This window comes from Sus scrofa, chromosome 10 (assembly GCF_000003025.6).
Source record: "Sus scrofa isolate TJ Tabasco breed Duroc chromosome 10, Sscrofa11.1, whole genome shotgun sequence".
NCBI lineage: Eukaryota > Metazoa > Chordata > Mammalia > Artiodactyla > Suidae > Sus > Sus scrofa.
The window spans coordinates 11,034,764-11,060,094 of record NC_010452.4 but is presented as its reverse complement, the minus strand read 5'-3'; the positions used below and the strand labels follow the sequence as shown (position 1 = coordinate 11,060,094).

The window sequence follows — 25,331 nt, the reverse complement described above, 5'->3', positions numbered from 1 at the left end:
GCCCCTCAGTAGGTTTGATTCCGTTACTTTGATGCTTCTGAGTTTACTGGATCCCACATCAGCCCACAGGGGTTCAGACTCCTTCCTGTGATCTAGTCACTCACACCATTGCTGCATTTGAACTCACTGAACTGGAAGTCAAGTTTAATGAGGATCCCTCCCACTCTGCTCTCTGAGAGGGAAAGAGGGAAAGATGCCATGAGAGAGAGCAAGGGTACGATGCCCGAGTCCTCCTCTGCGCCCTGCCTGTCGCTGGAGAACGTCCATCACGGCAGTGGTGACACCTGCTGTGGTATTTGTCTTTATGCCAATGGACCCCAAGGAAACAAGAACTCAGCGCCCCTGACTGCCCAGGCTTGGCGGGTACGTGATAGACTTTCAGAAAATGAACGGATGAGGTGGCGTGAAACAGAAGGACTCCTTTAAAAATAAATGTTATAAATAATTTAAAAAAACCTCTGGCTTCCAGAACCAGTGCTTCATTGAATAAAAATGAAGATGTTAAACGAAAGCCTGGTTTTTGTCTTTTTCTGAAACTCAATGTTTTTTGTATTGTCTAAGCTTCTATAACAATAAAATAGCTTTGCCATGATACCATCTCACTGAAATAAAACATGACTTAGCAAAATGGCATCTTTCTAAAGCAAAACACACATCTGAGTTCCCAGGCACGGCTAGGTGAGTGGGTCCATTTCTCTGGGGGCAATGCTTGTTTTGTGGCTTCTGGCAGCTTCGGAGCAGTTGTGTTCTGTGTTCCCTTGGCCACTGGGTTTTATAAGCCTTGTGTTCCCTCATCTCAGCGCCAAAGAAAGAGCTCAGGACATGCTTGCAATGAGATTTGAAATAGCAGTGTGCTTGGGTAGAGCAGACTCATTTGCCTAAAATCAATTCACCAAATAATGGATTTATAGGATTATTGCATTGAGTTACTGATTAATTGTTGTTTCTATTAATTACTTCAAGTTTCCATTAATGATGGTAGGTTTTGTTTTGCTGTCATCTGGAATGGTTCAGGTGTTCCCGTTCTCTGGGCCTGTGCTGGCTGGGAAAACCAATTTTGCATCCTTTTTGCATTTTGTGTTGAATTCGGTCACCGTTCGGTTGAGGGTTTTGCAGATGCTGGAGGGTTCATTTCTTCCATTGCACTTTTCCCATATTCAAATGCCTTCTTAACGTCTTTTAATTCACAGAACTGCTTTCTTGAATAGAAGAGAAAGGAATGAACTCAAAACCGATTTATGGGGAACGTATCAGAATTGGGTTACAGGTAGGGGCTGGTCCCCCAGGGTGTGTGTTGTGGGTCTCCACACATCTCCACACCCCACTGCTCCCACGCCTGCACACAGACACAAACGCTCCGGTGTATTTCTATGGCTGTCTCCTCCCTAGGCATCTGTAAGCCCTTTCTGAGAGGCATGTGCTTTTTCTTGGTTAATCCAGGTAATTAGAACCTCAGTTTCTGGCTAATTTTCACCTACCCATGATGACTTAAATTCCTTTTAAAATAAAGCCTGTGTATCTGCTTATAAAACACTGGGCTTTCAAAAAGAGCTCAGGAAGTTCCAGCTGTGGCGCAGTGGTAAGGAGCCCAGCTAGCATCCATGAGGTTTCAGGTTTGATCCTTGGCCTCAGTCACTGGATTAAGGATCCAGCATTGCCATGAGGTGTGGTGTAGGTTGCAGATGAGATGTGGAGACTTGGATCTGGCATTGCTGTGGCTGTAGTGCAGGCCGGCAGCTGCAGCTCTGATTAGACCCCTCGCCTGGGAACCTCCATATGCCACTGGTGAGGCCATAAGAAGCAAAAAAAATAAAAAATAAAAAAAAAATAAAAATTGCTATGTGATGGAACTGCATCCTCATGGATACTAGTCGGCATTGCTACTGCTAAGCCATGACGGGAACTCCTCTTCCACGAGTTCTTGAAACCACTCTTTGTTTCATGGGAGCAGGAATGTCTTATTTTTCTCAACACCCCGGGGTGCCAGATGTTCTGCTAATTTTTTTCTCTTTGGATGTCAGGGACAGCAGGTCGTGCCATCTACGTGTTTTGAATTCTTTTGGGTTCCAAGATGCCCTTGATGGTTTCTCACAGTGACAGCGTAATGTGAAAATCCTTCAAAAATCGCGATGATAAAAATATCCACCTAAGTTTTCACTTGGTGTTTTCATATGTTGGCTTTGTGTATAAATTCTTCCTGAATTTATTTTGGAATAAGATACATGAGAAGGATCCAAATTAAATTTTATTCACACTGCCAGCCAGTTGTCCCAAAGCCATTTATTGGAAATGTTTTCATTTCTCTGCTGGTTTGAAACAACAGCTTAATAATCTGCTAAATGCCTCAATATGCTTGTTTCTTGCTCAGGACTGTTTCCTGTTCTATGATCTGTTGGTCCAGTTCTGCCCAGGAATTACAATTCTTCAATTATTATAGCTTTGCTACAGCACCACTTCCTACCTAGAAGGATAAGTGTCTCTTTCTCCAGACCCCACTCTTATTTCCTTTTTAAATACTTTTTTCCCCTTAAATTAATTTTTGAATTATTTTTTTCAATTTCCAAAAAAAGTGCTAGGGAGTTCCTGTCATGGCTCCGAGATAATCAACCTGACTGGGATCCATGAGGACGAGGGTTCGATCCCTGGCCTCGCTCAGTGGGTTAAGGATCCCATGTTGCTGTGGCTGTGGTGTAGGTCGGCAGCTACAGCTCCAATTTGACCCCCAGCCTGGGAGCCTCCATAGGCTGTGGGTACGGCCCTAAAAAGCAAAAAAGAAGAAAAGAAAAAAAAAATTGCCAGTGCGATGTATTGAGCTTGCCTTAATGGTGTGCATGATTATTTTTAGGCTTGCTTGTTTAAGAATGTGGTAGGTTTCTTGACTTATTGCCATTTTTTGCTGTCCGCCAGGACTTTATTTTCACATTTTCTTCCTCTACCTGATGATCTCTGGAGAACAAAACACCCGTAAATTCTTCCAGTCCATTCGTCCTTTATACATATGTTTACTGAGGTTTGCCTTAGAGCGTCTCTCTAAATTCCCCCAGTTTCATCTGGGTTGAGTCAGATAGGGTGAGCGTCACAGACAGTGTTTTGAAGGTGTTGAGTGTGGGACTTCAAGCCCCCTTCAAGGAGATGGAACTCAAAGCCTCTGGCCAAGGCGGGAAGGACCAGCCCCTTATCGCTGCCCCACCCTTTTCCTTTTAAAGCCCGCCCCCCCCCAACCACCACTTCGAGCAACCTGGCCTACTCTTTCCTGCCCCTACTAGTAAAAGTATGTGGCCCACCTCTCACCCCTCCTATAGGGGCCTTATACGCCCCCAACCAACCAGCAAGTGGATCGTAAGGCACCTCTTTGACCATCCCATCAGCAGGTCAGCGGGTGTATCACAAGACCTCTCCTCTCCCTGGGCTGTGAAAATAGACAAGACCGTGCACCGTGGGCAGGCTCTCCCCGATCCGCGGGAAGTCGGCCCCCTGCGTGAACAGCATTTCTTGCCTTGATACACTGGTCTTTTCTTCACCCTGCTCTGAGTCTGGAAAATTCTTTTTTCCAACCTATGCCCATGGACTGGACATGGAGACCCTTCCTCTCAGAAAAAACAACTAGAGTCTTCCATGACTGTCAAGGTTTCAGAAAGCAGAGGAGAGCTTGCTAGTTCCCAGCGCTTCAGGCCAAACCAGAATCCTCAGCCAGCCAGCCGCGTGTTAATCTCCTGGACACAGCGGATTTGTCTGTCACCTTGACTTTGCTAAAGTAAGACAAACATTCATTGAACTCTCCTTCTGGGTACATGTGTGTGTGTGACTGGGTCACTTTGCTGTACAGCAGAAATTGACCGAATATTGTAAATCAACCATAAGTTTAAGCCAGTGGGTTAAGGATCTGGCGTTGCCCTGAGCTGGGGTGTAGGTCACAGGCACAGCTCAGATCCCGTGTTCTTGTGGCTGTGGTGTAGACCAGCAGCTACAGCTCCGATTCAGCCCCTAGCCTGGGAACCTCCATATGCCATGGATGCAGCCCTAAAAAGCAAGCAAGCAAACAAACAACCACAACCAAAAAACCACGTGCATCTCTTTTGCTTGCCTGTTTTCGCTTTTTTCGATTTAGCCTGCATCTACTGCGATGATATCAGCCAGGGGCTCTCCCTGTGCACGGCCAGAGCAGCGGCTGCGTTTTGGGGCAGCCATCTGTTTTCTCACACTGCCATCCCCAGGTGTGCAGCCTGCTGACGCGGGCATGCGGGCACCTGTTCACCCTCATCTGTTCCGCTTCTCCCTCCACTTGGGGAATGTCCCAGGAGAGCCCAGGAAATTCCAGTTCCTCTCCACTACCCTGTCACCTGTCATGTGTTTATAGCAAAACTGTCTGCACCCACGGAGGGCAGACTGGTCAATGTTCACTGAGCCTCAGTCTGATCTTTGGGGCCAGCGAGATTTGGAGCAAAGCAGGACCCCTCTGAAACAGAGTTTCCTCCCCTATGCAATGAGATTAGACTATTCTCAAGTTGATGTCTGGCATCCTTCTCTGTCCCCAGAGTTGAGCGGTAAAACTATTTCACAGCTACATCAGATTTACTTATTCATTCAGCAGTTATTTATTGAGCACCTAGTGTTCCAGGCATTGTCTTAGAAAGTCATGAAGAGACTTGTGTGTCCTTACACCTACTTTTCATCCCATGCCCCCATTCCTAAGGCTTTTTGGGGGGGGGGGCAGAAGAAATTTGGAAAACAGAATGGAACGTCTGGGATGTATTCTTGGTATTTCTTCTCTTTACCCCGTGTATGGAGCTTCATTGCCATTCATAATGTTGTTTGTTTGTTTGTTCTGGTTCTTGGAGCCACAGGTGCAGCATATGGACGTTCCCAGGCTAGAGGTCGAATCAGAGCTCCAGCTACTGGCCTACACCACAGCCACAGCAAGTCGGGATCTGAGCCAAGTCTGTGACCTACACCACAGCTCATGGCAATGCCAGATCGTTTAACCCACTGAACGAGGCCAGGGATCGAACCCAAATCCTCTTGGATACTAGTCGGGTTTGTTCCTGCTGAGCCACGATGGGAACCCCGCCATTCATAACGTCGATGGTGATTTCAACACGGCCTCAGTCTGGTGAGGCTGACAGACACACACACCTTTGAATTCCTCCGTAGTTCAAAGAAAAAAGAGCAAAAGCTTTGAGAAGCCCCACTTGTGCCTCCACTTGGTGCCTCATGCCAGGAACCCCAAATAAAACTAAGGGAGAGAGGGCTGTGTTAGGCAGAAAGAAAAGCCACGAGTCTTTTGTTCATTGAAAGAACACACTGAGTCCATAATCAATAGATCAGTTTATGAGCTCCTAGCGGGCTCGGGGTGCACGTGTGCATGCATGGCTTCTCTGCCGTGAGAGATGGCTTCAGGAATCTTGGCCCTGGATAGGGAAAACAACACCTAAATATTGAAGGAGCTCTCTTTTTCCCTTCTATTTGGAGCAAATGTCACAGATGCATTTTTTTTTCCTTGAATAGAGCAAACCAGTGACAGAATGGCCTTCCCACTCAGGCCTTCTGCTCGCAATTCTCTTCAACCCCCAAAGGGACCAGCAGCCTAGAGGGAGAGGACCTTGTATCTTCCAGGGGCCACTGAGGAGAGAAGGGGGCGGTGAGCTGTAACTGAAAGAACTAGGAAGAAGCCAAGATCCTTGAAAACGCTGGAAGCTAGAAATCAGTTATAGGGAGAAGTAATGATATGAGTGAACGTTTATGGTTCGTTCCCTTACTGAGCTCTCCAGGCGATGCACTACTGTTTAGGGCTCAGTGTGGGCAAGGAATACACGAGCATTTTACACCTGCTATTCATTTACTCTCCTAAGAATTCTCCACGGTGATAGCTGTCATCCGCAGTTTACAGATGAGAAGACTGAGACAGAAAGATACTACGCAGCTGGCCTGGGGTCTGAGCCTAGCAAGTGGCAGAGCTGGGAAGGAACCCGAGGGTTTTCACGGCGCATGCGCCTAACCTCTACGCAGCATAGCACCGCCCTGAAAGGCTCTCGAGATGTTTGGCGCAGAGAACAACTCCAGAAAGCTCCACTTTATTTGCAGTCCCCGAGTCACACAGGTGCTGGCTTTGCCCCTTCCAGGTGCAAACTTCAGTTCCGGGGGCGGGGGGGAAAGCAGTGAGAGGCACCATCGGACCACAGGCTGGGTAACGCCGCGTCTTCCTGCGGCTTTTGTTCAAAAGCAGCAGAGCAGTTGGTTTCACATTTTAGTGGCTTCTTATGTCTAGGGGCCTAGTCTGCACAGGATAAATTCCTGCCGCCTGGGTCTCTGCGCCTGATGTGTGCCTACATGAGTCACTCCTGTCAGAATGACCTCGGAGCATGATTCAGAGGGAACTCGGAGTCCAGGAGAGCTCTTGGAATGAGAGATGAATCTGTCTCCTTCGGTGTGATGCCTGCCACGAGACAGTAAGTATACTTCATTTGGAGGAAGAAAGAAAGCAAGAAAATGTCCAGGTTTATAGATTCAAGATATGGATTTTCAAAATTCGCCATAAACTCTAACATGTTGTTGATAATTTCCTGTTCCCTGTTGCTGGCTCCTTTTGCTATAAAAATTCAGGCTTACAAGAAATATTACTGAATATTGGAGAGAGATATTAAAGAAATATCTTTAATAAAGATATAATATCCTTAATAAAGCAACTGATACAGAGCGGATACTTTCTACAAGAGCCGAATGGATTTTTTTTTTTTTTTTTTGGCTTTTTAGGGCTGCACCCACAGCATGTGGAACTTCCCAGTCTAGGGGGTCTAATCAGAGCTACAGCTGCTGGCCTACACCACAGCCACAGCAACGCCGGATCCTTAACCCACTGAGCGAGGCCAGGGATCGAACCCACAACCTCATGGCTCCTGGTCGGATTCGTTTCCGCTGCGCCACGACGGGAACTCCTCTGAATGGATATTTAAAAGGGTAGAGATTTGACAAGAAAGTGAGCTATCTGTCCTTCACTAGGCATATGTATTAGTAATGAGTGTCCTGGTTAAAAACCAGATCCAAAGATTGGCGCAGCTATAATGGGTAAGAACTGTCAAACCTACCATTTAAACTTGGACTCTGTTCTATACCTAATGAAAATTGAAATCTTTAGTATTTCTTTCAGGAAGACTGTCCTTTTGTTCTAGAGGGATAGTTGGAAGAGGCCCTTTGCTTACCATTTTTTCAGCAAGTTTTCAGGCATATTAAAACGTATCATTAACCTGATTTAAAAAGTATAAGCAATTAAGTGTCTTGCTTGGTCATGTAAATTGTACCATGTGGCAGGTCCAGAGCTATGTTCACATTTTTTTCATGTTCTAGAATCCTTTAGAGAAGAGGACATGGGAAATGTAGATATTTTTGGCTCTGTATGAGTTTAGAGTGCTCTGTGCTGAAATCTGAGGCATGTACTTATTGAGTCAGAGGTCGTTTGGCCTGAGCAGTTACTGATAGAAGGTTAAGTGTCGACATGGAAATTTGCAGAAGGGTCTTACCAACCCACCTCTCACCGCTCAGTGGTGTAGGGAACTTCACAGCCTCCTTGGTCGAACTTTTTGTCCTGGCTTAGGGTTATTTCAGACAGAATGACTCAGATTTTGGGAAACATGCTGATGTTATGACGTCACGTTCTGATAAGATTGTCTATCTGGTCCAGAGAACGAGGCCACACTTCCGGGGGTTCCCTGGAAGGGTCAGGGGAGGGGGCATGCCCATCCCCCTGCATCCTGGATGGAGACAAGCTGGGGAGGGAAATGGGAACTTGAATGAGGGGGGGTTATACGGTGACATGGACATAGCTCCAGTCTGGGGTTGGGCATCTCTCCAAGGGGTGTGGACTTTGAGACACAGACGTATTTGTTGTCCCTGCAAAAATGGGATCACCTCTCCCTCTGTCACTTCCTCATTCATCTTATTTTGTAAAATATATCCATGGAGTGATTGCTATGCGTAGGTTACAGGGATGTAGCACTGAAGAGACAGATACAGTCCCTGTCCTCAGAGAGCTTATCGTCTAGGAGAATCAGATAAGTACTGAACAAATAGCTTTTCTAAAAACTTCATTTTGGGAGTGCCCATCGTGGGGCAGTAGAAACGAATCTGACTTGTATCTATGAGGATGTGTCTTCACTCCCTGGCCTTGCTCAGTGGGTCAGCGATCCGGCATTGCTGTGATCTGTGGTGTAGGTCTCAGATATGGTTCGGATCCTGTGTTGCTGTGGCTGTGGTGGAGCCTGGCAGCTGCAGCTCCTATTCAACCCCGAGCCTAGGAACTTTCATATGCTACAGGTGTGGCCCTAAAAAGAGAATAATAATAATAATAATTAATTGCTTGTGACATACATATAAACAAAATTTACCACCTTAATCATTTTTAAGCATATAATGCAGTAGCATTAGGTCCATTCATGCTCTTGGGCAATCACCACCACCATCCATCTCAGAAGTTTTTTGTCGTCCCAAACTGACACTCTGTACCCACTAAGCAGTAACTCCCCACTCTTCCCTCTCCCAAGCCCTGAAACCACCGTTCTTTCTGTCTATAAATTTGACTAATATATATATCTCGTATAAGCACAATCATAGTATTTATCTTTTGGAGACTGGCTTATTAAACTTCCGAGAATGTCCTCAAGTTTCAGCTATCTTGAAGCATGTGTCAGAATTTCTTTCCCTTTATTTTTTGTTTTTGTCTTTTTAGGGCCACACCAAGGCATGTGGAGGTTCCCAGACTAGGGGTCAAATCAGAGTTGCAGCTGCCAGCCTCCACCACAGCCACAGCAATACAGGATCCGAGCCTCGTCTGTGACCTACACCACAGCTCACGGCAACGCCGGATCCTTAACTCACTGAGCGAGGCCAGGGATCAAACCTGCGTCCTTGTGGATACTAATCAGGTTCATTACCACTGAGCTGCAATGGGAACTCCCAGAATTTCTTTCCTTTTTAAGGCTGAATAATATCCGATTGTATGTTTATACTCCATTTTGTTTATCTGTTCATCCGCTGACGGACACTTGGGTTGCCTCCACCTTTTGGTTGCTGCGAATAATGCTGCTATAAAATTTCTGTAGGTGTGCAGGTCACTGTTTCAGACCCTGTTTTCAACCCTTTGGGGGTAGTAAATAGCTTTTATGTATGAAAAATAAAAATATGCCTATGAAATAACAGGACACAGCAGTGACTCCAAAAAGGAAACTGTCACCTGTGCCGTGAAAGGCTGATCGTGGTGGGTTCCTGGAGACGATGACACACAAGGCAAAGACTGGCTTCGAGTTAACCCGGGAAGGGGGTGGGAGAGCCTTCTGGGTGGTGGGGAGTGAGCGTGAGGCTCGAGACCCGCCAGGCTGGACCCCCTGAGGATGCCATGAGTGGGGGTTGGAGGATGGCAAGGAGGTTAGGACTTTGCACAATCACGGCCTGTTGGCTCTGGAGAAACTGAGATACTCTGGTAACTCTAAATATTAGTTGGCCAGGCTGCTTTTGTTTCTTTATGCCTGGACATTTAGTGAAACCTTTTTAAAAAGTGAACTTTGTCTCAACTTTGCTGTGAAGGCCATGAAGGGAAATGCTTGTTTAATGACGGAGATGGAGCGATGGGGGTGGGGGAGCCGCTGTGGAGCTGAGATGAAGACCACAGGAGTGGCGGTTCCCCAGGGTGACGGAGGTACAATGAGAAAGCCTGAGGAGGAGGCCGACTCAGAAGGCCTTGAAGGACTCACAAGGACCTGGCAGCCCAGGAAACGTGTGCTGGTTTTATGTCCTGGATTGATGAGGCTGGGAAGTTAGTACGGAGGCGTATGGCCCCCTTCTAGGTTTATTCATTCTTTGTATATTGAAACCAGCTATTTGTGTGGTCAACTGAATATAGAATGGTCCACACTCAGGAAGCCATAGAACTCATGCCTAATTAAAAATAGGTAACAATTTGCTTCTTCTATTACCGATTTTAAGACGTCGGGCATATTCATGGTGAAGTCCAAGTATCCTACACAGAGAAGATATTCTGTTGGGCTTTGGCCCCAACCATTAGGCTTTTGGACAAGTGGGTTTTGAGAATTCTTGGTCTGCAGCTTTAAAACATACCGTCCTGGTAACGAAACACGGAGCCCCATCTGGCCTTGGCCATCAGGAACTGCAGGGTCAAAGTCAGGGACCAGTTGCAAGAATCGGCTTCTCCCGGGAGCAGCTTCCTCTGTTTTCTTTCAGTTCCAGGTCTGATGAGTGGTCCTGATTTACATACACTGTAAACATTCCAAGTATTGTGCAAACAGGATCCAAGGGCACATGACTTCTTATCATCGGTACTCGTAGAAAATTACAGCCCCTGGCGCTCACCCGACAGCAGGGATATTTTCCCTAAGAGTTCCACTTCTTCCCTTTGACAAGAAGCGGGAAATCTCAGCTGGGCCCAGGATGCCTGTGGCGTGTGAATATGGCACTTTTAGTAGGGTCAGTATGTGAACGATTACAAACCAAGCAGAGAAGACAGAAAGGCCAGGCAAAGAGCACATCCAATGACAGATAGGAAGGCTTAGGTGGTGTTTAAGTCTGAGACCATTAGAGGGCTCAATGCAGTGGTGAATTTATGGCTCTACCAACTGGAAAGACATGTGCTTTCACGGGGCTATTAAGCTTGAATCCTACCTTTCGATGTGTGTATGCGTCTGTGATAAGTGTGCAACACACACACAGTATATCTTCTGAATCAACGGACTGCAAGATAGATCTATTAAAAGCATGGCGGAGTTCCCGTCATGGCTCAGTGGTTAACAAACCCAACTAGTACCCGTGGGGACACAGGTTTGATCCCTGGCCTCACTCAGTGGGTTAAGGATCCAGCATTACCATAAGCTGTGGTGTAGGTCACAGACATGACTCAGATCCCTCGTTGCTGTGGCTGTGGTATAGGCCGGCAGCTACAGCTCTGATTGGACCCCTGGCCCGAGAACCTCCATATGCTATGGGTGCAGCCCTAAAAAGACCAAAAAGGAAAGAAAGAAAGAAAGGAAGGAAGGAAGGAAGGAAGGGAGAAAAAAATAGTTTGTGGGAGTTCCCATTGTGGCTCAATGGGTTAAGAACCCAACTAGTATCATGAAGATGTGGGTTTGATCCCTGGCCTCGCTCAGTGGGTTAAGGATCCGGCACTGTCACAAGGTGTGGTATAGGTTGCAGATGCCACTTGGATCCTGCAAGGCTGTGGCTGCATTGCCATGAGCTGTGGTGTAGGTCCCAGACATGGCTCGGATCCTGCATTGCTGTGGCTGTGGTGTAGGCTGGCAGCTTTAGCTCTGATTGGACCCCTAGCCTGGGAGCCTGGGAACCTCCATATACCACAGGTGAAGCCCTAAAAAGCAAACAAAAACCAAAAAACAGCAAGCTGAAAGCAACAGCAGTAATTTGCATCTGTGTCCTTGTCCAGGGAAAGGGACTTCCAGCCAATGTTGGTACATTAAGGTAATCAGATGCTATTTGGATGAATAGAGGTCCTTGCGGCAGAGTCAGAAAGGAAAGGGAATGGGCCAAAAAGGTTTTAATTGTATAATTGTATCTATTTGCAAGTCTTCCTTGAAAACAAACAAACACAGAAACAAAAACTACTGCCTGGTAAGATTACATCTGTTTCTCAGACCATGTACACTGCGCAACTGCAACTCTGCCCTTGGCTGGTGAAAATAGATTCTCTTAGTAGTTGTGATCCGTTTATGTAAGTGGGTGACTAGAATATGTTCTTCGTATCGTACGTGATTTGAACCCCCAAAGGATGGGGCAAAGAGAGGTTTCGTTCTCCTGGTTAACATGCTGTTGGGGATCCTGGGATGCAGGGAAATGAGGTAAATTATTACACTGGTGACCCTAAGGTCACGGCAGATTGAAAGAGTGGAAGATCTCTTTGTTTTTGTTTTTGTTTGTTTGTTTTTGTCTTTTTGTCTTCTTAGACATATGGAGGCTCCCAGGCTAGGGGTCGAATTGGAGCTGCAGCTGCCGGCCTACACCACAGCTGCAGCAATGCCAGATCCGAGCCGCGTCTTCAATCTGCACCACAGCTCACGGCCAAACATCTTGTGTTATTCGTCAGTACTGAGTTGTGGACTGTTTCCACACGGTGCTCCTCCATCAGGCTGCAGGGTGCCCCTGTGAGTGCCAAGACGGTCCAATTTCTTACCTTTTCTGGCATACCTTCTAAAGGGCATTGTGCATGCCAGTTGCGGTTTGTGGCATTTGGAACACATAGCACATTTATTTGGGGCAAATGTCTGCGGATGGCACTTTCTCCAGGGCGTCCCTGTGCCCAGAGCAGCAGCTGCAGCGTGTGCACCCAGGCTGCCCTGTCTGTCCGAGGGATGCCCCTCTCTCCAGCCCCAGGAGCTGGGAGCGTGCGCCTGACTCGGTCTAGTCCCCTGAGAGTGCTTCTCTGTGAGAACCCGGATGTGAGACACGAGGACCCTGAGACAGACGGGGATGGAGAGGTGGGCCGAGAGGTGCTTTAACCCTCCGGGGTTAATCCTATGGGGCCTGACGCCGCCGCCTTCAGGCTGAAGAGGTGGGGGAGCAGAGAGCAGAGGAGCAGGAGGCCGGCAGTAGCCGGGTCCACCTGCAGGCAGGGTTGAAGGGTCTTGGGACACAGAGCAGAACAGCTTCTGGATAAAGACTGCCCACAGATGCTTTTTTTTAAAGCATTATCGAAGAATCAATGAAATATTCTAAAACTTCCCAATGTCCGTTTACTGCTTTTTGTCAGGCATCTCGCCTTCCCCTAAACTCTGCGTGCTGCTCCTGACATGTGTTATTCCTTCTGCCTGAGTTTTCTTCTGTTAGCTTCTTTCATGCGTGCAGTTCTACTAATGCGTCAAGACCCAGATCAACGTACAGCATCCTCCAGAAGTCTCCCTTAGATGTGGAGCCAAGGAGACCCCTCCAGGTCCTGACCTCCCCAGTCCCCCCCGTCTCTGCCCAGAGCTGTCTGGTTTCAGAGCTATTTACACACATCCTTCTCTCTAGTAATCCACCACCAGCCTCCTAGGGGCAAATCTCTTTCTGACTCTCTGCTGGGTCTCCCACGTAGCGGCTCAGAACACAGTACAAAGCAGCTGTTCATTAAATCTATTTAAATGTACCAAAGACCGAAGGTCTCATCGGTCACAAGATCTCAGGATCAACATTTTTGGTTTATACTCAGTCTCACCAGAATTGTGTCAAATCACGTGCTCAGACAAGGCTCTTTTCTCCAGGCCTCCCATCTTTAAAAGAAACTACACGTGGTTGTCCAGCCACAATGGGGAAACATTTTCCCTTTAATCTTATGACAAAAGAATTTTTTAAAATCCTAACATTGGCTGATTTTTGAGCTGGAGCCATCTTCCTAGTTTCAGAGTAATGAAGCAGGTCCCCGAGGAACCCAGCCTGCTCGCTTGAGAAGCTCCTGGGGCTGGCAGGTGGCTGGTGGGGAGCAGGGTCAGGACACAAACCCGTGTGTGAGGACGTAGCCCTTCCTGCCCATTGATCACGCTGGCCTGTTGATGAAAACAAGCCGATCAAGCACTTTGAAGTGGCAGTGTTGCAGAGAGAGCTGGAGGACGGAAGAGCTTGGATTCTTGCCCCTCTCTTAATTGCTTGAAAGAGGAAAAGAGGAAACAGGAAAAAGAAAAAAAAAAGCTCTCAGGCTGCCGGGCTGTGGCCGACTTCGCTGTGTGGGTGCGTTAAGCCCCGGCCAAGTGCGTAGTGAGCGCATGAGCAAGAATATTCAAGATGCGTGAGACAGTTACTTGTTGTTGGTTCACTGATTGCCTAGCGTCATTCTGCACTGCTCTCTCAAAGGAGCTAGCCCGGTGAAATGAGATTTTAATAAGAGGAATCCTTACAGCGCGGGGTTGAACATTCAGGAGGCCGTCTGCCTGCCCCAGCGATGCTGAGCCAGAACACGATCCGATTGGAAAACACGATGTTTAGATACAAATGTAATTTGCCAGAGCGAAATCATTTTTCCCCAGGATCAGTTGAACACATGCATTTTATTAAGCTGTCCTTATGCTGGACTTTTTCTTTTTTTTTTTTTTTTTCAGGTGGCCCTCTTCGTCTGCATTTTTCCCCCTCCAGAGGTTGCCTAGGAGGTTTGTGTAATTGCCTTGTGCTCGGGAGGTGAGTCGTTCTTGAAAATTCAGCAGCCAGGAATCTTGGTGGGGCCAGGAAAGCTCAGGGCAGCATGTTTTTCGGGGCTCACGAATCCTCAGGGATGCAGAAGGGTCCACAAGTTTAACACATCAGCTGCTGTGGAGACCATTCTTACTCTTTGACCTGGGAGTGGATTCTAGGAGTGAGGCGGCATCGGGTGACTTCTGGTTTCTGCTCTCCTCTCCTGACTGCGGGCCAAGGTTAGACAGGTTCTTTGGCTGTAAAGGGGCGAGCCGTTGCTCGTCTCCTTGTTGGGGATACGTGCAGCTCAGGAGGACCTCTGACCAGCTCAGTAGCCCTCAGACCTCGGTGGAAGGAAGCTCACCCCAGGGCTGGGGGGAGGGGTGCAAAAAAGTTGACTCTCTCCTTAGAGACAAAAACCGTGTCTGTATCCACCCCTCCAGGAGCCTCATCGAGGGAGGGAGGTGTATGAGGCAGGCTTCCAAGTCTCAGCCCTCCCACACCTCCCCATCCCAAACCGAGTGTGTGTGTGTGTGTGTGTGTGTGTGTGTGTGTGTGTGTGTGTGAAAGAGAGAGAGAGAGGGAGGGAGGGAGGGAGTCAGGCCTGGTCACAAGGGATGAAGAGGGAAAGACTGAAGAAAGAAGAGGAGATGGGTGTTTTTGTTTGACAACTCTGAAACAAAGAGGTTAGATCACTAGAAACTTCCTTGAAGTCCCTGGGAACAAGCTCAGGCCCAGAGACCTGAGGTTTAGTCCTTCTCTGGCTCCAGTCTGTTCCCCAACCAGGACGAGCCCTCACCTCCTCCTGTCTCTGTTTTGTCACCTGTCCGCGGGACGACTAGAGCACGTGTCTTTTGTCATTTATGGACACGCAGGGTAGTGGTGGGCAGAGCTGGTCTGGGGAGAAAGAGTAACCTCAGAGGGTCCCGAGCCGGAGGACCGGAAGCTTGGAAAGTCAGAGAAGGAGGACGGGGGACAGAGCGTCGTGTTAGAGACGCAGGTGGAGAGAGGACCCCAGGGGGACTCTGACGTGAAAGTAGACGCCCGAGGCAATGCCAGGTGATGAAGCCCACAGCCCACCACGCCTGGTAGATTCCAGAACAGAACCGCAGCTCCTTCTGTGGTTCATCAGTTCCTTCTGAACAATCTTGCACTGGAGATGCTCCCATTACAAGGAGCCAAGCCCCGGCAAGATCTAGGGGCTGGGGGAGATGGAGAGGAGGGCTGGGGGGAGACTCTGGGCGCGGTGGACCAGCCGGGCTCACTGCTGGGGACAGGACTGGTGGGGGAGAGGGATGGGCAAGGGGCTGCCAGTCCCAGCATCTCACGGGTTGCACCTGGGGGATTCCCTGGGATGGGTTCACGGGCAGGTGCCAGCCCTCAGGAGTGGGCGTGGGTGACGGTGACCCAAACAAGGCAGGCGGTGTTTGGAGGGGAGTGGGGTGCGAGGAGATTTAGCGGAGCGGAGTAGTAGAGGCCAAGCCAGAGGCAGGAATGCAGCCCCAGAACCTGGAGCCCCGGAGGAGGTGGAAGGTGTGACTTGGGGGATGACAGCAGGTGAGTGAGTCTATTTACACAGCTTCGTTTTTCATTTTACTTATGCTGTAAATCTCCCCATTAGAGCGTCGGCACCAAGCAAGCAGGGGCTTCTGCTTGTGTTGTCAGTTGCTGAACTGCACTCCTTAGCATAAAGCCTGGTGAATATTTGTTGGGTGGCTGATTCCTGACGACCTGGAGTGTGTCCGGGTCCACGTGCATATGTGTGTGTGCGGGTTGGCGGGGGAGCGGCTGCATCTCTGTGTTAAGGACCCACGTCCCCTCTGAGGAGGGTCCTTCCATGGCTGACCAATCAGGCCTGGGCAGACATCCAATCTTTTCTGCCAGAGGCTGCTCCCTTCTCTAAATTGACTTCTTTGGTCAGTTTAAGAGTTGCTACACGGAGTTCTGGCAGTGGCTCAGTGCAGACAAAATCTGACTAGCATCCCAAGGACACAGGTTCAGTCCTTGGCCTTTCTCAGTGGATTAAGGATCTGCTGTTGCTGTGAGATGTAGGTTGCAGACATGGCTCATATCCGGTGTTGCCGTGGCTGTGGTGTATGCCGCCAGCTACAGCTCTGATGAGACCCCCTAGCCTGGGAACCTCCATATACCGTGGCCTCGGTGCTGAAAAGGAAAAAAAAGTTGTTACAGAATCACTAGGGCTTTTAAATCAGTAACAGTCGAATAAAAGGACACTCCCTTTGTGTCTGGAGTTCCCCTTGTGGCTCAGTGGGTTAGGAATCAACATAGTATCCATGGGGATGGATCCCTGTATCCCCCAGTTGATGCCAGCTGTAGCATACGGTGAAGATGCCCGCTGGGATCCTGCATGGTTGTGGCTGTGGTGTAGGCCAGCAGCTTCAGCTTTGATTGGACCCCTGGCTTGGGAACTTCCATATGCCAGTAGGTATGGCCCTAAAAAGAAAAAAGAAAAGGTAGCCAAGGGAGTTCACATCTTGGCGTAGCTGAAACAAATCCAACTAGTATCCATGAGGATGCTGGTTTGATCCCTGGCCTCTCTAAGTGGGTTAAGGATCTGGTGTTGCCGGGAGCTGTGGTGTAGGTCACAGATGTGGCTTAGATCCCGCATTTCTGTGGCTGTGGTGTAGGCCGGTGGCTATGGCTCTGTTTCGATCCTGAGCCTGGAAACCTCCATGAGCTGCGGGTGTGGCCCTAAAAAGACGAAAAAAGAAAAAAAAAAAGAAGACGTGGTACATATATATACAACAGAATACTACCCAGCCATAAAAAAGAATGAACTAATGCCATTTGCGGCAGCATGGATGGACCTAGAGATGATTGTACTGAGTGAAGTCAGACAGAGGAAGACAAACATGCTATGATATCACTTGTATGTGGAAACTAAAAAAAAGACACAAATGACCTTATTTACAAAACAGAAATGGACTCACAAACATAGAAAACAAACTCATGGCTACCCAAGGGGAAGGGGAGAGGAGTAAATGAGTTTGATATTAAAAGATGCACACTGCTGCGCACAAAATAGATAACCAACAAGGACCTACTGTATATCAGGGGGAACTCTACTCAAAAGCTTGCAACAGGAATTCCCGTCGTGGTGCAGTGGTTAACGAATCCGACTAGGAACCATGAGGTTGCGGGTTCGATCCCTGCCCTTGCTCAGTGGGTTAAAGATCCGGCGTTGCCGTGAGCTGTGGTGTATGTTGCAGATGCAGCTCGGATCCCGTGTTGCTGTGGCTGTGGTGTAGGCTGGCAGCTACAGCTCCGATTAGACCTCTAGCCTGGGAACCTCCATTTGCCATGGGAGTGGCCCAAGAAATGGCAAAAAGACAAAAAAAGAAAAAAGAAAAAAGCTTGCGACAACCTATAAGGGAAAAGAATCTACAAAGGGTGTGTATAAACATATACATATGCATGTGTATTTTATATATAACTGGATCACCTTGCTGTGCACCTGAAACTAACACAACATTGTAAATCAACTATAAAAACACTGAAGTACCCAAGTCTAATTAATGACTGACAGTTGTATTTAGATGAATATCTTTCAGGCTTTAGTGCTGGGACCGTGTATGCAAGTGATACAGGTAAACCCTGACATGGCCACCTGAACTGGTGGGAAGGTGGTGGAATCCGATTTGCATTATTAGCATGATTACTTGGTAGAGGCGGAGGAGAGGAAGGCAGTTCCCTGGACAGCAGCTCCAGCCTGAGTATTTTGAGGGAGCCTCACGGATCCTGAGAGAACCTTTCCTGGTGGTGATGAGTGTGGCCCGTTGTCCGTGTGACAGAGCCAGAGCTGTTGTGTAAACCTCAGGTCTCCTTACTCCCCGCCAACCCCGCCAGACTTTGGTCATGAGCAGTATGCCACACGGTGATGCAGGCATTTCGTTCTTTGTTTTTTTGGTGGTTTGTTTGTTTGTTTGGTATTTTTGGTGATCCCGAGGCATGAGGAAGTTCCGGGGTCAGGGATCGAATCCTTGCCACAGCTGCAACCTGCACCACAGTGGTGACAATGCCAGTTCCTTAATCTGCGGCACCACCAGGGAACTCCTAAAGGCACTTGGATTGTTGAAGCTAAACGTCAGCCTGATTTTACTCTGCTAGATTCTCCGAGACGAGTTTTTCTCCCTACTATGTGCCTGCAGCCTCTCAAAGAGCCACAGACTTCCCCGCGATAGGAACCCCCTGAACAGAAGCCTGGGATATCTGTTTCTGAATGATCAGCTCCCTCCCAAGAACAGCCCTCCTCTCACCCAGGGTTTGGGCAGCTCTGCTCCCAGCTGGAGTTTCTGGCTCTTTCTCTGTCACTTTATTTTTAACGTTGTTACTATTTTGGATGTGTCTTGATATTTTCTTAGAAAGTTACCATTTTTTCTTGGCAGTATACATTATGTCTTTTCTTAAATGTCATTTCATTACAGCCAGGGTCCAGAACTTTTGTCGCTAGGAATTCCCCCGAGAGCTGCAAAGAAAAGCACTGGGAAAGCAAGATCCGCTTCTCCCCTTCCAGAAGGTGGATTCTTGCGTCTTTTCTAATCTGTGTCCTGCCGGAAATATTTAAATTCCGGGTCTTTCCACCTGCTATCCTATCACACAGACACATGGGAGTTCATGGCAAATTTTAGAGACAGGACCTTTTTACAAATGAGGGAATGAAACCTTTCAATGCTGAGTGACCTTTTCAATACAACTGGTAAGCACAGGGAGGGATTGACCCTCAGGTGTTTTGAGGCGGTGGTGGTGGAGGTGGAGGTGTGTTTAACTGTACCTGCCACATGACGTTGTGTCATAAATCAGAGGTGACATAGCCAAGCAGTCAAAACTGCAGGCTTCTGGAGACTGCGCGCCTGTGACTTTGGACATACATCTTTCTCTCTGCCTCGGTTTCCTCATCTGTAAACAAGGATAACAATAGCAATTCTAAAATGAGGATCATAATAGTACCATCTCATACCCACATGTAAAATATGCCTAACATGGGGCATAGCATGTATGAAACATTTAGTAATTCATTATTAATATGTTAATGTTTTATTAACCAAACTCGCCCCGTTTGAATTTGTTTATGTTTGGAGTGGAATTTTAATTTTATTATCTCTTATTTCCTCTATTTATCTCGGTTAAAAATTTGATTTTGACATTTTAAATTGTAATGATCACATAGAGATCAAGAATTCAAATAATCAAAATGTCTGTTTTCAAAAATTTCCCTTTCCCTCCTGTTTCCTCTCCTTCCCAGTGTCAACTCCTGTCGGCAAAGCTGTAGCAACTGTCACTGATTTATTTTTGTATTTTCTTCCCAGGGATTTTTGCATATCTAGGGCATTACCAATGTATATCCCTCTGACCCACAAACTTTTTTACATGAGCAGTAACATACTCTCTATGTTGTTCTTTCTTTTCTTTCTTAAAGTTATGTCCAAACTCCTGAACAGCGAATTTTCATAATTTTTTTCTTTTCTTTCTATTGAATTTTACAACCACCTTGTATTTTGTTGCATGAATGTACCCTCCTGGTGGACAGGTAGGCTAGTGCCAACCTTTTGTTATTACAAATGTGATGGAATAAATGAACTTGCACGTATGTTATTCTGCATGGGTATATCCACAAGATGAATCGAAGAGATGACATCATTCAAGCAGTGTGTTTACTTCCAATTTTGATAGCTACCTTTCGCCAAGTTGCCTTCTATAAGGTTTTACAAATTTAAATTCCTGCTGGCAATGAATGAGAGTTTGAGTGCTTGCTGGAGTTCCCTGGGGGCTCAGTGGATTAAGGAACTGGCATTGTCATTGCTGTGGCTTGGGTTGCTGCTGTGGGGTGGGTTAGATCCCTGGCCTAGGAACTTTTGCATGCAGCAAGCACAGCCAGGAAAAAAACAAAACAAAAAAAAAAGAGTTCCTGCTTCTCTTTAACTTTGCTAAGTAGGGAAAAATTACATTAAAATTTTAAATTGATTTAGGGAAATTTATATACTTTTGATGATGAGTTTTCTTCAAACATGGATTGCATAGTCACTTGTTCTAGTCTTTATTTCCGTCATTAGAGAGGTTTTTTTTTTTTTTTTTTTTTTTTTTTTTGTCTTTTTAGAGCCCCACCTGTGGCATAAGGAGGTTCCCACGCTAGGGAGTCGAATTGGAGCTTTAGCCGCAGGCCTACACCAGCCACAGTCACTTCAGATCCGAGCCACGTGTGCAACCTACACTACAGCTCACGGCAATGTCAGATCCTTAACCCACTGAGCGAGGCCAGGGATCAAACCTGCATCCTCATGGATACTAGTCAGACTGATTTCCACTGCGCCACGATGGGAACTCCAGAGAACATTTTAAAATGCTTTATATATAGCTCTTGCATATTTCACAATATTTATTTCTAGAAATGTTATCATTTTTTGTTGATGGTGTAAATGGGATGTTCCATTGTCTTTTCTAACTTGCTTGTGTTTGCGTGTATAAAAGCCATTGATGTCCAGCTATGAGTAATGTCTTCCATAATCTCACTGAATTAGCTCATGTATGTCAAGTTTTTGCAGTTGATTCTCTTGGATATTTTAGATATACCATCATTGCTACAAATGCTGAACATTTTACTTTTCTCTTTCCATTTTTTACACTTCTTTTGTCACTTCCATTGGTTAGTAATTTATTACAATATGAAATACAAGTGACAGGGTATCCCTTTTATTTTGGGCTTTAAAGGGAATGCTTGCAGTGTTTTCCCATGAAGTATGGTGTCGGCTACTTGGCTTATATTATAGATCTGTGTCAGTTAGGGTTCGGCGTAGAAACAGAAACAGTAGGATGGTTCTGTGTCTAAAAGGAGACTCATTATGCGGAATTGGCTGATGCTGTTCTGGGGATAAATCTCAGCAATCTGCCGTCTGGAAGCTGGAGATTCAGGAGAGCCAGTGCTGCAGTTCCGTCCAGATCTGGGGACTCCAGAGCCAGGGGAGATGATGATGTAAATCCTAGTCCATTTATGTGCATATTTTTCCGACAAATGCAACACGCGTGTATGGGATCTGTCTTTTTCTCTTCCTATTTTGAATGCCCTTTTTCTTTTTTGGTTGCAGCCCCTGCTTGCTGAAGTTCCTGGGCCAGGGATTGAACCTGCACCACAGCTGCAACCAGAGCCACAGCAGTGACAAGCCAGATACTTAGCCCGCTGAGGCATGAGGGAACTCCTTGAGTGCCTTTTATCAATTCAATAATTTCAATAATGTCAAGTATCTTTTCAATATGTAAAATGACTCTTGACTTTTAGAATCTATGATCATGATACATTTCCTTAATATATTTCCTAATATTAAATTATCTTGGAACAGTTTAACTTTCTGGAATAAATCCCACTTGGTTATGGTGTATGATGATGTGCCACTACTTTTTTGTTGTTGGTACTAATTTTTTATTTAGGAGTTTTGCATCTAAACTAATAAGTATCGGGCTTCCTTGTGGCAGGGCAGGATAAGGATCCGGCATTATCACTGCAGCAGCTCAGGTCACTGCTATGGCATGCATTTAGTTCCTTGCCCAGGAACTTCCACATGCCAAAGGCATAAACACAATAAATAAATGCATTACTTAATTAATTAATAAGTATCACTCATATGTAGTTATCTTTCTTCGTGTACTATTAGTTTCTGTTATCAGTGTTATGTTCAATTCTTGTAATGAATGGAGAAGGTTTCAAATTTATTTTATTTTATTTTATTTTATTTTATTTTATTTTATTTTATTTTATTTTATTTTATTATTACTTTTTTTTTTTGTCTTTTTAGGGCTGCACCCGCAGCATATGGAGGTTCCCAGGGATAGGGGCTGAATCAGAGCTGTAGCCGCCGGCCTACACCATAGCCACAGCAATGCGGGATCCGAGCCGGGTCTGCCACCTACACCACAGCTCGTGGCACTGCCCAATCCTTGACCCACTGAGTGAGGCCAGGGATCAAACCCGTAACCTCATGGTTCCTAGTTGGATTTGTTTCCACTGTGCCACGACAGGAACCCCTTACATTTATTTTAAAGTTATTTACATGGAACTAGCAAACAAAATCGTTTTGTGATTCTTTTTTTTTTTTTTTTTTTTTTTAGTTTCTGTAATTATTTCCCATGTTTTATTTTTTATGACCTCTCCAGCTTTTTTTTTTTTTTCTTGATTAGGCAATCTAGTAATTTACCTAGTTTTTGTTCTTACTTTTTGTTTTTTTGTTTATTTTTTCTATGGTCCAGCTTTTGGATCTCCTTGTTGGTCCTACTGTTTTCCCACTTTTTTTCTAACTCATTAATTATTGCTTTTAACTTTACAAATTCCTTTCTTCTGTTTCCCATCAGGGTATTTTGTTTGTTCTTCTTCTAACGTCTTGAGTTGGATACTTAGCTCATTTATTTTAATTCTTTCTTGCTTTCTGATATATGTATTTGAATATATCAAGTTATAAGACTTTAAAGGTATATGGAGTTCCCTGGTGGCCTAATGGTTAAGGATCTGGCATTGTTACTGCTGTGGCTTGGGTCACTGCTGGGACTCGAGTTTTATTCCTGGCCCAGGAACTTCCACAACCTGCAGACTTGGCAAAAAAAAAAAAAAAAAAAAAAAAGAATTTAGGGGTATAAATGTACCCACTCTATAGGCATAATGTGTTACAGAGACCATGTGACTGCCCCCTGCCATTTCTCCTTAATATTTTCCGCAGTGCCTTTTACATGTACTGTGTTCTCAGTAATTACTCAGTTCAACCAATGCAAAGTAAGCAGACTCATGGCTGAGGACCGGGCCCCTTTCTGTGTCCTGCTACCCTGCAACACAAGGTTTGTTGCATCATCTTTATTAGTATGCCATGAGCTTTTTCTTCAGAAGAAGCACCACGGTGCTTCAGCCAAAAAGATCCCCTTGCCAGCCAAGTGTCCTGAGGATTGGCAGCTTAATTTCTCAGCAGAAAAATATTTTGATAAACTGTTTGAATTGGCACCAGAGCTTCCAGGGTTCTTGCCCAGGGGCCCAGGGTTTATGTCCATCTGCAGATGGGCACAATAATGACAGCTTATATTTACACAAGATCTATTTTAGAGGAGTCAATGGTCCTTAGACTGTGCGTCCACCCTCTTACCAGCCCAGAGAGGCAGCAGGAAGAATAATATGAACACAAGGAGAACCTGGAATCCAAAATCTCTTCCCAGGAGTTTTTATCTCCTGTCAGTGATGGAGAGGACCAAGCTGTGTGTGGCCTATAATCTTTTTTGCATGAACATGGCCATTTAAAATAGTATATATTATTATTTTATATATATGTACATTACACTCACATATATGTTAAACGTGTTTACCATATGAGTCACTTTGAGGCATGATCTGCAGACTGTTCACCAGTTTTCAGTGCACCAGTTTTCAATGAGGCTTCACAAATGTGTACAATTATGTGAGCTCCATGAGAATCCACTTCCATCATCCTCAAAACATTGCCAGCATCTCAAGGAGCTCTGTTGTTCCCTGTGGAGTCAATGCAATTCTCCGTATTCCTAGCAACGATGGAAATGCCTCTCACTGTGTTTTACTTTTTTAGAATTTCATAGAAAATGAATCATATAGTACTTAAGCTTTTGCATCTGCCTTCCTTCCCTTAGCGTGATTCTTCAAGGATTCATCTATGTTGTTGTCATATCAGTAGTTTGTTCCACCCTAATGTTGAGCAGTATCCAGTGTATGGCTGTGCCAGTCTGTATAAACATTCGGTGGTTGATGGATATCTGGGTTCTCCACAGTTAGGAGTATTTAAAATAAATCTATCATGTACATGCATTTAAGAATCTCTTTGTGAACATGTGTTTTCATTACTCTTGGATAGATGCCCAGGAGTGGAACTGTGGGTTGTGTGTATAAGTGCATATTGAACTTTATAAGAACAAATTAGTTCACAAAGGGGCTGTGCCATGTTTGCGTTCCTGTCAGCAAAGAGAGTTCCAGTTTTTCCACAGCCTCAGCAGCACAATTTTCGCCTTTAGAATGGAAATGTAGGAGTTTCTCATTGGGACTTAATTTACATTCCCTTAATATACAAAGATGATATGTGATTTGCCGTTTGTACATAGGCTTTGGTGGACTGTCTGTTCGAATCTTTTCCCAGTTTTAAAATTGGGTTGTTTATCATTTTATTATTGACTTGCAAGGGTTGTTTATCTATTCTGGATACTAGATTTTTTTGTCTTTTTTTTTTTTTTTTTAAGGGCCGCACCTGCAGCATATGGAGGTTCCCAGGCTACGGGTCCAGTTGGAGCTGTAGACGCTGGCCTACACCACAGCCGCTGCAACTCAGGATCTGGGCCACATCTGTGACCTACACCACAGCTCATGGCAACACCAGATCCTTAACTCACTGAGCGAGGCCAGGGGTCGTACCTGCATCCTCATGGATGCCAGTCAGATTCATTTCTGCTGGACCATGATGGGAACTCCTGGATACCAGATTTTAATTAGATGTATATTTTGCAAATATTTTTCTCTGTCTCTGGCTTACCTTTTCACTTTACTAAGTATTTTTCAAAAGCAAAAGTGTTTGATTTTGATAAAGTTAAGTGTCTTATAGTTTATACTTTATATATCGTATTTAATAAATCTCTGACTAATCCAAAGAGTCTTCCCTCTATTTTCTTCTAGATGTTTAATAGCTTCAACTTCAAGTTTGAGATTCATTTTGAGTTAATTTTTGTATATTATTAAGGTAAAGGTCAAGGTTCATTTTTTAAAGAATATGTAGCTAGTCAGTTTTTCCGGCATCATTTGTTATAAAAATTATGCATTTGCACCATTTTTGAAAACCAAAGGTCATATGTCCTGGACTCTTTGTGATTATCTCTGTAGATGATTGGGTTGTCGACAACACAGGGACGTTTTCTTCTTTATTTACAATTGCAAGCTTTTGTTTCTTTGTCTCCCTGGATTAAGCTGGCTAGGGCTTCCAGTTCAAAGATGAATAGAAATGACAAGACTGAACATTTTCCCCTTATTCTCAAATTAAGGGGGAAACATTCATTTCGTCATCACCTGGAGGGGTTTGTTGCCACAGAAAGACTTGAAGAATGTTTAGAGCAAGACTTTTTTTTTTGGTCTCTTTGTCTTTTTAGGTCTGCACCTGCGGCACATGGAGGTTCCCAGGCTA

General features: G+C 45.7%; 1 long non-coding RNA gene across 2 annotated transcripts in view; it reads left to right on the top strand.

Moving 5' to 3' along the window:
- Positions 6,347–25,331, top strand: part of LOC100520091 — a 67,524-nt gene continuing 48,539 nt past the window's right edge. Inside the window, exons 1-2 of one of the 2 annotated variants that reach the window (XR_002336119.1) lie at positions 6,347–6,446; positions 14,082–14,157. This is a non-coding gene — a long non-coding RNA (uncharacterized LOC100520091). Of the gene's footprint in view, positions 6,447–12,004; positions 13,977–14,081; positions 14,158–25,331 lie in introns of those variants that run through there. The other variant, XR_002336120.1, reaches the window with a different exon arrangement.